At 35.2% G+C, this 12461-nt stretch overlaps 1 protein-coding gene across 1 annotated transcript in view; it reads right to left on the bottom strand.

Moving 5' to 3' along the window:
* Positions 1 to 12461, bottom strand: part of LOC121414340 — a 59387-nt gene that overhangs the window by 43970 nt on the left and 2956 nt on the right. The gene's annotated exons all lie outside the window — the stretch shown is intronic.

Raw genomic sequence — 12461 nt, 5'->3', positions numbered from 1 at the left:
CTGATTTACCATCTTAATTTTCTCTCCTAAAATATATACCGGAATGTATTCCTTTGCCATTTTCGTTTCTCCTTAGCATAATTATATACCTCTAATATATTCGTATTATTATCACCTAAATCACTTTCTCTTATTTATTTTAGTCGCTTTATTTTGATTTGTATTTGTAAATTACTTGTTTTACCGTCTCTATTATTGTATATATCTTGAATTAGTATTGAAACTACGTTTAATGACTTGCCTTTATACAAGCATTGCTTTTCTTGGCAAGTTCAGGTAATTCATATTCTATATGTGCTTTAAAGTATCACTGAACTGTCTATACTGTTTTTGAGTATGTACTACAACTTCGATTATATTTGTTTAAATATATCTAAATCTAAAATCGAAATACATGGCCCTAAGAATGATTTTTTGAATGGCATTGTTGATGTCAAATTGACAAGCAAAACAAAATTATAATCATGAACATCATTATTTCTCGGGCCGAAAATGACCTTCAGTTTGGAGTAACATAAATATATTTATACGTATATATACATGCATATATATATATATATATATATATATATATATATATATATATATATATATATATATATATATATTACTCCAAGGTCATTTTTTCCCTAGAAATTTTACAAGGAAAAACCTGTTTTCCCCATTTAGTCACTCCGTCCAGAATTCCTCAGCGTGCTGCATATGGAAATAATACACACATACACGCAGCACCCCCCCCCCCCCCCACCTCCCCCGGCAACGTACCCAGAACACTCCGGCTTCCGGGACCATGCCCAAACATGCCAAATATGAGTACTATTGAATATTATCGGTCCGATTATCACAAACAAATTGCACAATATATAAGGAACCTATATGTTACTGTTTACTCTGCATAGCTTGATAACTGGCTAATGATGATTAAACTTATGACGATGGTGGCGGTGGTGGAGATGATGGTAATGACTACGATGGGGTTGGTAGTGCTGGTGGTGAGGATGATGATGATGCTGGTGGCGAGGATGATGATGATGATGATGATATTGCACCATCCAGTTTCACAAAAAGAAGGGGGTATGTTGCCATACTATACTCATGGAACTTTTGCTGAAACGGCAGTGATTTTAGGTAAGGGTTAAGAAGCTTATATGGCAGGATATCGTTGTCTACTTCTTGAAACATACACTAGTTTAATAACAAGATAAAGTATTTCATCGATCTACCGCTATAAGTCGTAGGAAGGGACGGCGGCACAGAATGGGAAGGTAATCAGGTCCTGGGCTCCGTAACACAAAGGTTTGCGATGGATTGCAAATGTGTAAGAACCGCACAGATTGGTCCCTGGTCAGTATTTTAAAACAAATGCACGTGAAACATTGATGTTGATTGGTCAGTTTATTTTGCGATTGATCGCTAATCTTTGTGTTACGGAGCTCAGATTGAGAAAAACTAGACTGCCTTAGGAAACCGTGTTAATGCTGAATTAAAAAGTGTTTTAGCATAATTTGAGGGCGCTGAGTCCGAATATGGTCTTTGCCAACCTTAAATTTGATGTTAAAATATTCAATTTTGCAAGCAAACAAAAGTCCTATGGCCGCCATATTCTACACATTTTTGCTCCATCATGTCCATTTTGACACCAAAAACTTGCAATAAAAATGTTTAATGATGATGATGACGATGAGTTCTTAGAAACCGCAGGTCCCGGTGGGGTCACTCAATATGACTTGGGGACCGCATGACCGTTACCAAAATCGCGGGAAAAGGGGTCAACTTCACGGAACGTCCACGGACAGAAAACCCCTCGTTATGATGGAAATAGGGGTCAGGAAAAAGGGGAGAACTATCACGGGAAGTAAAATCCGTCGCCGAGTCACCAGCCGCATAGGGCGCGCATAATGCTATGTATCTTATGTGGACAACTCTAATTTATTTTTACAAAGAATTTTACTTTTCTTATTTTTCAAGAAAAATAAAGTTCTTTTGGATTATTGTATCAGTATAACATGGCTCTTGGTCATCTTTAAGGACTGAGCACTCTGACGCCTGTGTTGCAATTTCCTCTCATGAGGAAAGGGTATAAATGCCCTGTCCTTAAATTATGGTAAATAGGGGTAAGTGTGCGAAATGGGCAAAAGTGTCCTTACAATCTTATAATTAGGGGTGTTTCAAGGTACCATTTTACCGCAATTTTGTCCTTCTTTTGCGTGAAAATAGGCGGGTAAATTTCACAAAATTTCCTTGAAATTAACTGCAATAGGGGGTTACTTGCATTTGTGGTAATTGACATACGCGTCCCCCTTTGCGGGTGAGTGACCCCACCGGGCCGCGTGTATCCGCCTCAGCTGGGCGCTCATGGCGCTTACTCAGAAGTAGAAAATATATAGTCACAAATTTGTATGTCTTCAAACAGTGCTTAAGGATCATCATTCTGTTCAAGTACTGTCGTAGTAATGCTACACAATTATTCTTTCGATAATGTTGGATTGGGGAACAGAAAGGTCTTCAGGTTTATCAACTGTTTTTGAAAGCGTAAACATACTGAAAATACACAAAATCCGCATCCAACAAATTGGCTATTTTCAAGATGGCGTGTAAATGGCCGCCATTCACTGAAAATTAGCATAATTGAATCTGTATCCAGTCTAGATTTCCTTCTCGGAAGTTATTCAATGGTATCGGGAGTAGGTCCGCTGATATAGTTTAGAGTGAACATAAGCATTACAGAGTCCTCGGAAATCCAAGATGGTGTAAAAATGCCCGCCATAGACCAAAAATTTACAATTCATTTATTACCTATTTGGGTGTATTCAATTGGGGTGTTATTCATTGGTGGTTTTAGTGGTCAAGTAGTAAATGAATACAAGGAACAAGGACAGTCAGCCATCCACTATGTCAAACCATCCAAGATGGCTTTCAAAAGTGCAGTCTAAAATGGCTGTTGTTACCTAAAAGCCCTAATATTCGACATAGTTTGTTTAATGTCTGCCTGGGAAACATGAATTAGTGTCTTACCCATTGGTTCATGGGTCAAATGATATGTAGGGACAAGTAACAAAGTGTCTGCGGTCCAAAAATCCAAGCTAGTTTTCAAAAATGGAGTACACGTCTGTCGTAACTTACATCTCGACACTAGGGTTGAAAAGGGCTGGAAACTTTTGGGAAATTTTGGAAAATTTTCATGGAAAGTTTCGGGAATTTTCAGCGGCCGGGAATTTTGGGAATTTTTTTTTACACAAAAAGTGATGAACTGTGTTTTAAAATACAAAATCATAAATTTACATCCTCAATTTTTATTTTTTTTCTATTTTCATTTAAACTATTCTTCATTCTTTAAATTACGAAGGTTATAAAATATTCTCAAAACTGTACATTAATACATTTTACAGTATACATAATGTAAGGCACATAAAGCATAATGTACAAAATGAAGTTTTTTATCAATTGAACATGAAAAAAAATTAAACCTTGCATCACACTTTAATTATTTTCTTTAAATGTCAATGGTTTTTCAAACAAGAGCCTGCCATCCATTTACATAATAACGTTAACAGAACATTGCCCCCTACATGTATGTAGTCTACACGCACAGACCCTTATTAAAACTTTGATCAGAAAGTGGATCTACACTCGAGACGAGCACCAATACAACTGTCTGTTAGAAAAAGGAGCTTCTGTACACAGGTCATTGGTAGGGGCCTTGGGCTGCATATTCAGACCACTTTCCTCGAGTGAAGGGTTGGCAATGGGCGGCTATCCAAAGCCTTCGCTCGAGTTAAGGTTCTGAATGTGCAGCCTATTCATGGGTTGTGTACCGTAGGTCCTCTTGCTATGGAAGCATTTTTTACGTAGCAGCCTTTACTTAAAGACCTATTTGTTAAGCAAATTATCAATCAAGATTTGTGCCTACAGACTAGGTTTGAACAGCAGACTAATCCCATCAGCAGTTATGGCACTGGCTTGAATCTTTAAATGAGATAACTAAGGTCCAGGAATGAACAACGTTAATTACAAATTTATTTCTGAGATGCCCCCTCGACCCCCCTCAAAAATGGAGGGGGAATTACATTATAATGATTGACTTTGAAAACAATCAAGATAAATGACTTTCACAAAGGGAGAAAAAACGTTTATTAAGTTTGTTGACCTCAAATTACCTTTTTAATTTGATTGAGATTGAGAAACTTTTTATTGATTTCATATCTTTTCTGGTTTTAAAATGACAATCTCATATCAGTTTCTTTTATTTTGATCTACATGTAGTATTTTGAAAATAATGAACAAAATTTTATTTCTAATAGGATTAATTGAACTACAGAAAACTTTGCGCTTGAACCAACAATTTGTATTCATACTCATCAACCTAACGCCGCCAACAACGCCAATTTCTCACTTCTGATATGCAGAAACAAATGAGAAATGAAATATTGATAATAAAATGATAATTACAACAATAATGTTATCATTATCAATACCAGTAATGATTCTCATCATCTGGAAGCGGAAGCGCCGTGGTGTAGCGGTTCTGACTTTCGCCTTGTAATCAGAGCATCATGTGTTCGAATCCCACCATGGCCTAGCGCCCTTTGGCAAGGCGTCAATCCACACTTTGCCACTCTCACCCAGGTGCTAATTGGGTACTGGTGGGAAACAACCGTCATTGTGGTTGGTTTAGCAAGTTTGCGTCTAACAGGCTGCTTGGAATGCTATGAATCCAGTGACCGGGTAATAATAATTGTAAAGCGCTTTGAACAGTCGTAGATTGATAAAGCACTATATAAATGCCAATTATTATTATTATTATTATCCGCAAAAAATATTAGAACATCTAATAGGCATCATTCCATGAACAATGTAGCATGTGCGGGGTATATGTACTGCCATGACACTTACCAGCCACTATCAACTTTTACATGACATTTATGGAAATTCTGCCTTGTCTGACTGTCTTAGCATAATATTTGGCTTGGACCCATACCGCCTTCGCTTGAGAATTCGAATTCAAATCATAGTTTTTGAGTAAGCGTGTGAAAGGTCCCATGATTCTAAAGACGAATTGCAATCGTCATGACAATTATCATACAATAAAGCATGATATTCAATCAATCATTAACATCGTTATCAAAGTTATTCAAACAATACACACCATTCATGTATGTTTGTTTCTTATTTAAGTAAACAGGAACTTTGAAAGCGTTGTTAATTCAGATAAACGGTTAACTAATAATCCTAAATCACTATCAGGCCTTGTGAAAGTCAATATCTTCCTTTCCGTGTTCTAACCCCTTTGAACACAATAGGCCTAGGCCTGAGTCAATAAACGAAAACAGCATAAAAATATGATTTAAAGGGGCAGTTCAATTCAATGCTCAATCAATACCCCCTCCCCCCCCCCCCCCATCATCCAATATATATTTTTAACAGATTCAGATCTTCGATGGCATTTAATGGGATACTTTGTTACCTGATATGCTCTGACAATTTTGAGAGTAAAGGCGCAAAGGAGGGTGTAAACTTACAAAACGAGTGCCTGGTAAAATAGCCAGGGGGAGGGGGGGGGTCAAATTTGTACCTCTGCAATTTTTCCATTGAACTGTTAATGTGAATGGTCTTGTTATACATTTTACTTTTAGTGTTTCTTGAGTTCAAGTTTATCATTATTGGCATGCCATATTTTTTCAAGCGTATCAATCCAAATATAAATGGTGGAAATATCCATCAACGTCTGAATGCTATACTAATCCGTTTACTTATTACCATCTAGCTGGCTTATCACTCTCATGACATTGAAAGTTTATTCAAGATAGATATATATACTTAAATAAATAACGATTTTAGTGAGCGCCAATAATACAATAATCCCTTTTTATGGTATATGCTTTACGTGCTATACGTGTGGGTCTTAAGGCCACCGCACACCTTACGACTGTTCGACATCTGATTTTGGGACAACTCGCATTTTGCTCATTTTCTAAAAATGTAAATGGACCATATCATTTTATTAAAGGTTAGAAAATAATTGGAAAAATACTAATATAACCATTTTGAAAGATTCCAATCCTTTATTTTGGAGTAAACGTCAAATTAGTTTCAAATCGTCGCCAATCGTACGACTGCTATGACGTCATCACAACTAGATATTAAATTCGCTTTTATTCTAAGAAAGATGATAGCATAGTCGCAGATTTGAGCATAGGTATTCTAACAATGATTTAGAACATTACACAGTAAGATATTCAAAGTCTCAATATTAGCATCGAATTCTACTACATTTTATTCTGAAATCGGGTCGCAGACCAATCTTAAGGTGTGCGGTCGCCTTTAGAGCTCATGATTTAATCTGATTTACCAACTATCTTAATTTTCTCTCCTGAAATATATACCGAATTGTATTCCTTTGCCTTTTTCGTTTCTCCTTAGCATAATTTTATACCTGTAACATATTCGTATTATTATCACCTAAATCACTTTCTCTTATTTATTGTAGTCGGTTTAATTTGATTTGTTTTTGTAAATTACTTGTTTTACCGTCTCTATTATTGTATATATCTTTAATTAGTATTGAAACTACGTTTAATGACTTCCTTTTATACAAGCATTGCTTTTCTTGGCAAGTTCAGGTAATTTATATTCTATATGTATTATAAAGTGTCACTGAACTGTCTAAACTGTTTTGAATATGTACTACAACTTCGATTTTATTTGTTTAAATATATATATATATATATATCTAAAATCGAAATACATGGCCCTAAGAATGATTTTTGAATGGCATTGTTGATGTCAAATTGACAAGCAAAAAAAATATTATAATCATTAACATCATTATTTCTCGGGCCGACAGGGGTATCCGACAGGGGTATGATAATGTTGTCTAACCCTTGATTTAACACGTTTAAAGGGTCAAATAATACATTAGGATAACTTAAAAGGACAACCAATGTCCTGTATGTCTAAAAATGCAAGAAAAAATGCCAATAAAGGAGTCAAAGATGGATGCTTTAGATTTAGGAGCAATAAAAACATAGCAGCGTCACAAATAATTGCTCTACGTGGGATAATATGAAATATCGCCGTTTTGTGTATCAATGTGGCCAAATTAAACTAGATTTGGGAGCCTTCTTCAATATTTTGACAAAATGGAACAACAGCGTATCCCTGCGATTCGCCTTAACTTAATTTTTTACCCATAAAATCATGGTAGAACACAAAAATGTATCTAGGTAGATGGTATATGCACTTTGCAGCACAGCAGCCATTTGTTAAGCCATCATGATTTTTTTTGCCAAATTGCACCATTGGCAAACCTCGAAACTTTTCCGATGTAATTTTTGTTCTTGGAACTATCATTCTCTTCTTGTTTGACCCCAAAGTTGTTTAAATCAGGTGAATATATCAAAAATAAAGCATAGATCCAAAATTCTGAAATACAATCACCCATAGAAATCGTTTGATATGAAAAACTACACTAAAAATACCGCCATTTTTTTGCGATTGGAGGATAGAAACGTTGAAATCAAGTTTGGCAAACAGGATTTTTGGATTCAGATCCCTGAAGAACACAAAATGCCTGAAGCTTTTATTTAAGAGCACATTTTCTTTAAAATCTGGACTTACTAATAGTCCAGTCAATATAGGGTTTGACCCACCACTAATTGCAACACAAGATATTCCACTGCAACGCTTTCAGGAAGGTCCCCTAAACAACATACTAAAAATCCCAAGAAATCCAAGCAGTGGAAATTTATGAAATTTGCCTATTATGCAAATTAGCCATAGAAAGTTAGAAAAATATCGAAAATAGCCCAAAGATTACAAATTGAGTGTCCAAAACAATTTAATGTGAGCGAAACTCAATGATAAATAACTGTATTCAACTTTTTTGTCAAATATGCATAATATGGAAATGAGCATCCTTATATGGAAAAATGTAGGTATTGTGATTTTTCTCTCATTAACTGCTTGAAAATTTCATTAATGTTGAAATTTACATGCTGCTATCACTGAGGATGTTGAATAAATTTGTATTAAGCTTAGAGTCTATTGTGTAATTTGCATGTAATGCAAATGAAAGTATCTAATACAGTACATGTATTTTATAAATATTCAAGAAAACACACTGGTGATACATCCCTCAAAAATTGCAAGTAGATTATCTATTCAAATTGGAATATGGCAAATACAGGAATGTTTCCTAAACACCATATCAAAAGTCCTTAAATATACAAGCATATACGAAAATCGCAAAATTTGCATTTTATGCAAATTAGCCATGATAAATTACAAATAAGGAAAGTAATCCAAATATTGGACATCAAGTGCAGGAAACAATACGAATTGAACTGAAGCCCATGATGAGTTTTACAAATTATTCATTTTTTAAATAAAAATCGTAAATAAATCTACCTCATTTGCATAAACATATAACCATATATATATATATATATATATATATATATATATATATATATATATATATATATGTATATATATATATATATATGGGAAAAATCCAGAAATTTTGACTTTTCTCACAAAAACAGTTATGAAAACATTTCAATCTAGATCAATATCGATGTAATCACTAAGAATGGCAAATACAGTACTAATCAGCATAATATAGTACTATTATTTTTAAGTATAATTAACATATTATGCACATAATCATCTGACATGTTATGAATATTCAAGCCAACACATACGTGATACTTTTCTCTAAAATTCCATGTAGATTATGTGTATCAACCATGATGACCTCCCCTACACTCCCTGCTTGGTTGATATTGACTATTGTCACGAGCAGTTACCCCATGCACTCATATTGTACAATGATGAGTCCATTGAACATGGATCCCCCTGTTTGAATGCTTCATTATTTCCATCCAAGTCTTGCTCTCTTCTTGACTTTGTAGAGACTTTGCGTTTCTTGCGAGTATAGTCCACGCTATGGTTAAGTTCCTGGATTGCCAAGTGATCAGCACAAGACGTCACACCCGTACAAATAAAAGCACATTAGCTTCGAATATTTGGTCCTTATAGCACACCACTTAGCTCATAAACTTGGGATCCTTTTTTATTTAAAGCGCTTAACGATAAATCTCCACCCTACATATCAAAGCTCTTATCTCAACATAGACCAACAAGCAGTCTCAGATCAGCAGATCAAGCATTGCTGAGGGGATCTCTCAGTCACACTACCTGGGGTGAAAGAGCCTCTACATCTCTGGAACAAAGCTGTGGAATAGCCTTCCCCAATTTATCAGGAAAGCAGAGACAACGAACTTTTAACTATACCTGAAAGCCTTTCTGTTCCCCACTCCGACATTATCCCAAGAATAACTAAATTGAAGCATTACTGGGACAGTACTTGAACTGAATGATGATCCTAAGCACTGTTTGAAGACATTGAAATTTGTGAGATATTTCCTATTTTTGAGCAAGCCCCATGAGCGCCCAGCTGAGGTGGATACCGGCGCTTTACAGGAACCAATCATCATCATCACTTGCCTTGGTAGTGAATATGAGTAATTGCTTGGATCACAAGATCTCTGGGCATGCTTCATAAGAGTAACAATGCGCATTTGCCTATACGAGCGACATGAAAGCCATTCATAAATTAATGATGAAGGCTTAAAATGCATTATAGGCATCGTTCTCAGATATGTGAATCGTGATTAGACATTCTTGCTGAATCCAGTTGCTGCTTCATGATGAAGCATCCATTTTCTGTTCTTTACTGTTTGATACATCTCCTATGGCAACCATCTCCAAATAATAAAGCTATAGTTTCTAAGTAAGTCGTATCCAAATAATAATATTAATTTCCTGATAATTATGGTAAACAGACATTCTTCAGTGAGACAATGAACAAACCAGATGTAGGACTGATTATTGCATTTGCAACAAGAACACAATATTATGAAACAGCCTTAACATCACAAACCAATTCCATCCAACATTGATAAGACAGTGTATACCACTTCCAGGATTTATTTGCCACAATGTGTTACTCATGGGTATACTGTGATGTTATCCAGAGGAATAAACCTTTTAGTAATCAAAAGGATGTTCTTCTGGAGGAATGCTGACTTTAATAGTGTCATGCAGATGTACTTTGGACAATCATACAACTCTCTGAAATCCGAAAAGTAGAGCATAGGAGACTGAATGCCAATCAAGAGGACTTTAACAAGAACATACCATTAACCACATCTTCTTCCGACGCAAGTTGCTTCCATGAGACAATGGACATAAGTTGTGTCACAAGATGTAAAGAGTTTTAGAGAAAGTCTAGGAAGGCTTGTATTTTAGAGCTCCAAAAGGATCAGTAAGGTAAAGCACAGCATTGCTACATTGCATTAAGAGGGCCATAAGATGGTTTGTAGACAAGCCTATAATACATAATTTGTTGAACGGATTGACAATGATCCAGGCTGTAACAATTAGCATGTTGAGAGCCCTAACATCAATAGTTATGACTACATTGGAATAACATTATTAAGAAAAAAATTTTAGTCTTAGCATTCACCAATGATCATGATGATGATGACGCTGATCTAATAACCTGGGAGCCAGTCCTGACCCATATATGGCCAGATAACATATTGCTTAGTCAAGCAGGTGTTGCCAGGCTACTGAAGTTGTTAAAGAAAAAAAAAACATGCATATATCTACTAGGCCAGACAGAATCTTTGCTACACTTCTTAATGAGACTACTCATCAGATCTTACCTGCCATAAGTTTGCTTTTCCTGACCTCCCTTTGTTATGTTTATACGGTAAAATTTCAAGAAAGTCTAAGTCCCATCCATTTGAGAAAGGGTTGTCAAGTCTAACAAACTACACACCAATTCAAATACTGTGCTTTGTTCTTGCCAATCCCATTATCTTGTCAGACAAAGGCTTAGGAAGTGAAGAATATATTTCCAGTATTTTTCCTTGAATATAAATCATATTCGAATGCTTAATGATAGCAGCATATTGATTTGAAAAACTGAAATGTTTTCACTGCAGTCAATGTGATAAAAATCAGAATGTCTTAACCTTTTCCATATGAGGATACTTATTTGCATAATATGGAAATGAGGCAGATTTGCTAGCTTTGTTTAAATAAAGACATTGAACCTATTTCTTCATCATTAACTTTTGTTCAAAATTACTTGCTGAGGACATTTATTTTGTAAACTTTGGGTAAGTTTCCTCATTTTCTATTTTCTAAATGGCTAATTTGCATAATATTTTCAGGCATCGGGATGAATTTTCTTGCTTAGTGATATACTATTAGTAACATATTAATGTAAATATTAATGAAATGTTTTCTAGCAGTCTATATGAGAAAAACACAATATCTTGACATGTTTTTTCCATATAAGGATGCTTATTTGCATAGTATGCAAATTTGGTAGAAACTTTTGCACTTTTGATTAAAAACATTGAATTCAGTTATTTATCATGAATTTTCATTGAAATTATATTGTTTTGGACATTTAATTTGTAATCTTTGGATTATTTCCCTTCTTTTCTAATTTTTCATGGCTAATTTGCATAATATGCAAATTTGATAACCACTGCTTGGATTTGTTGGGACCTTTAATATGTTGTTTAGGGGACCTTCCTGGAAAGCATTTCAGTGGAATATCTCGTGTTGCAATTAGTGGTGGGTTACCCCCCCCCCCCATTCTGCCTAGTATGACTGGACTATAATATAAGCATGCTCAGGGTGCAATAGGAGATAAAATATACCAAAAAAGTTGACAGCGGTCAAAAATAAAGATTAAAAGAGTGTTCAAAACCACCCGTTTTTTTTTTCTTTTTGTCAAAATATACAGAATAAAAAAGTGTTTGTCGACAACAAATATTCTTTGCATTTTCTTTTCATGAAAAAAGTCAACTTTATGTACTATCTACATGTATGCCTTTCAAAACGTCTTGGCATACATGACCCGTACTGTTAATGAATGAATATCTGTGCGAAGTACTTATTCTCAGCATAGAAGGAGATGATTTCATTACAATGGCATTATTAGACGGGTCAATATACGACCAAAAATACCCCTACCCGGAATAAATTGCAACAAATGTTTTTCCAACTGTTTTTGTTACTACTTGACCTCACGGTTAACATACTAAAAATAGTCTTCACCGAAATCTGCATCCGGCAAAGTAGTTATTTTCAAGGTGGCTTTGAAACGCACTCATTATTCACCCTGGAATCCTATTTCGGTTCATATTCAGTGGTAGGGGGTAAAATAATTTGTTGATACAGATTAGAATGAGTATAAGCACTGCAAGCTACCTGGAAAATCTAAGATGGCGCCCAAAATGGCTGCGACTCCCATAGGCTTAAAATTAACAATTCCTCTATTACTTAAGTGGCTCCAATTTTGATCCTATTCAGTAATTTCAAGGGTGAAGAAGTAAATTGGGACGAGTTACAAGGACAATCAGTGGTCTGGTTTCTCA

The sequence above is a fragment of the Lytechinus variegatus genome, chromosome 4, assembly GCF_018143015.1.
Source record: "Lytechinus variegatus isolate NC3 chromosome 4, Lvar_3.0, whole genome shotgun sequence".
In the NCBI taxonomy this organism is placed as follows: Eukaryota; Metazoa; Echinodermata; class Echinoidea; order Temnopleuroida; family Toxopneustidae; genus Lytechinus; species Lytechinus variegatus.
This window is presented reverse-complemented; position numbering and strand designations above follow the sequence as displayed.